The 3,113-nt window shown below is 34.4% G+C and overlaps 1 pseudogene; it reads right to left on the minus strand.

Moving 5' to 3' along the window:
- Window positions 1-783: 783 nt before the first annotated feature.
- On the minus strand, window positions 784-2,382 carry LOC149550713 (UPF0481 protein At3g47200-like; annotated as a pseudogene).
- Window positions 2,383-3,113: the final 731 nt, after the last annotated feature.

The following is a 3,113-nucleotide window of genomic DNA, read 5'->3' on the forward strand; positions in this document are numbered from 1 at the left end:
TAATGCCTTTATCAAATGCATTTAAGAAACTAAACTCAAACATTGAGTTGTGCATACGGCAGATCAAAATCCACCACCAAATGTGGCTTACAAATAATGTACATAATACTAGCTCAAAGCATTCAAAATCTCTCTAGGGTTATATATTGATAGGAGACTTTTCCCTTAATTTAAATTTTGTTTTTAAATAAGAAATTTGAAAATATTTATGTCCAATGTTACTTTAGATATTAAGACCTTTAAAACAAACAAGTCAATATATTCATGGCCAACTGCACTTAATAATAACAAGGTATTCTAAATCAAATAACCAAAACCATTATGATAATTCAACTTCCTCTCAATCACTCATAGGAAAATATAGTTACAAGTTCAAACACGTAAAGCATATAAACATACACTAGTATTTAAATTAACTAGTAAAACATATAACAGAAACTTCTTTGCCAATATCCATTCAACACTAAAAACAGTTTGCATCAAGTTTGAAACCAAATACACATAACTATTACCAACAACACACATTAATAAATACATAAAAATCTCCCAGTTTCAAAACATGAAAACTTAAGTATCCATCACAACCAAAGTAATAGTTTAAAATAGAGAATATGTTCAGCAAATCTAGAGATCCAAATAATACAAAATATAACCAGGTTCTGCAAAGAAGACAACAAATCAACTGAAGCGAACACCAAATAGAAAAGTCTAAAAATGCAGAAAAAGCCAAAGTAGTGGTCAGGCATGACAATGCTTGGAAAACATAAAGAAACAACATAGAGGCTATTTCTTTACTCCAATTATTGTGTAAACAGTTTGCAAAGTCGTGAGCACCAGTGCAAGAATTGCCCTAGCCATAGCTAAACTTCTCCAAGGTGATGAGAAATGCTCCTTTACAAGCTTTGCCCCCCACACCTTCCATTTACTTTTGTATTTCTTATATACTTCTTGTTTGAGTTGTTTGAAGGCATCGGTGTGACTCAAGGTTACTCCATTACATAGACTATTGAATAGTTCGGCAACCTTTGCATCACTTCCAAGGGAGCTTGTAAAAATCTCACTTTTTCTGAGAAAATACACATCTTCTTCTGAGTTGATCAAGTCATCCATTAAACCCAGGTAGCACGACACATAATTGATCTCAGATGCCTTGCACAGCTCAAGAGCGATCAGATTATGGAAGAGCACCTCAATGTAGTCTGTGATTTGGATGGGAGGAAGATAAATTGTGGAGCTCTTTTGCTCAAATTTAATAATTTTGATGCCTCCATTGCATTCCCAAAATTTGATCCCCACATTTCTTAATTCTACTGCATGAGGAATGCGCCAGACGACATTTGTGGGTTTTTTCTGACCATCGTGATCTGCCTGGTCAGCATCATGAGGAAATGGTGGAGACACAATCAGGCTGTGCAACAAACCCAGTAGATGGTGATCTTGTAACCATGGCTGCTACTGTGCCTCTGGCTATTGCTGTGCCTCTGGCTGCAGTTGCGGTTGTTGTTCTGGTTGCTGTTGTTGTGGTGCCTATTTTGGCCATAACCAGTTACCCATATCATGCCACTCATTCATATCATATTTGAATGGGTAGAACTTGTATCCTGCAGATTTCACTAGCACACAGAAAAGCTTTATCCGGACCTCTATCCCATCACACTTCAAATGAAGTAGCTTCTAGAGAACGATCAATGGAATTTGATTTTCAAGCATCAAAATGTCACTAAGAATATGAAATCTAGTATAATTAATCTTGTTCATCTCAAATATGGGTTCATAGCATTTATCCACTCCCCTTACTGGGAATTCTTCACCACCCAGAGTCCTCAATATTTCCAGAATGAAGCAACCGTCCCAAGTTAGCATCCGAGCTAGGTCCATAGACTGGTAATCAATTTTTTCTTCGTAGGTATTCCTGACTTGGCTCTCCAGCTCCAAGATCTTCTCTTCATAGGTCTTCCTGGCTATCATTTGTAGCTCCACGATCCTATCATTTTCCATACTAGCTAAATCTTCATGGCAGTGCTTATTATTGTACCTCATTAGCATTCTACAAACGGCTCTACCTTTATGCTGGTGCATAAGAGAAACCAATGCATTTCTGTAATGGTATGGGCCCAATGAAATGCTTGTAGGGACATAAGCTCCTCTTGTTGTCAATTGTTTGAGGAAGCTGGGAACTCTGAATATGGACACATCCGAGGGTGATCGTAGGCGATTAAAATCGGAAATCTCCTCCATGTTAATTATCCATTCCTCTGTGTTGATCCATCCATGTTGTTCTCTATCGCTAGCTAATTGGACTAGTGTATCATCAGCCTCGGAATTCGACCTGACATTCTGTGTGACAATCGATGAAATACCATGCATATCTCCCATAGCCATAATCCCAAGAAAACACAAGTTTCAGAAGAATGCTCAACTTCAAAGCATATCCTTCTTGGAAGGTAGAGATATTTATCTCAACAAACAATGAGTGTTTTTCCAACTATCCAGAGACAGACATGACTCTAGGGAATCTTACTAAATAGTCTTTCAAAAATTGTCAATATTTATCAATAAAATTCAGCAACATTCCAAATATTCTAACTAATAGAAATAGCAGCATACACATTCCAATAAGCCAAGCAAATGCAAAAATAGTATAATTAATTACACTTCTTATGGATGGCTATTTCTTTTTCCTATGAACAGAGTTGCTTGTCCTATGGAAAAATCAGGTGAAACAAAAATGGTGTATTGCTAATGTAAAAATTGATGAAATGGAGCACACAATTATAATGAGCATCTGATATTCGATGAAGAGTTTTTGGAAATTCTTATGAAAGAATTTATGATAATATATTCTTATTCATTAAAATAGTACATATATTACAATATTAATTCATTTATTAAATAAATTCTATTTATAGACAATAAAAAATTATAATATTTTATAAATTATTAAATTGTCAAATAATATTTGAACTTTTGAAAAAATTAAAATTATATAAAAGTCAAAAAAAAAATGATCAAGAAGCAAACAATTCAGTTAGGAAAAAATATGTTTAACACAACTATTTGAACTAAATTAACATTTATGTACTGCTATTATTAGTTATTATTAATTTTAAATA

This window comes from Cupressus sempervirens, chromosome 6, assembly GCF_028749045.1.
Source record: "Cupressus sempervirens isolate cs-2001-9-10 chromosome 6, ASM2874904v1, whole genome shotgun sequence".
NCBI lineage: Eukaryota > Viridiplantae > Streptophyta > Pinopsida > Cupressales > Cupressaceae > Cupressus > Cupressus sempervirens.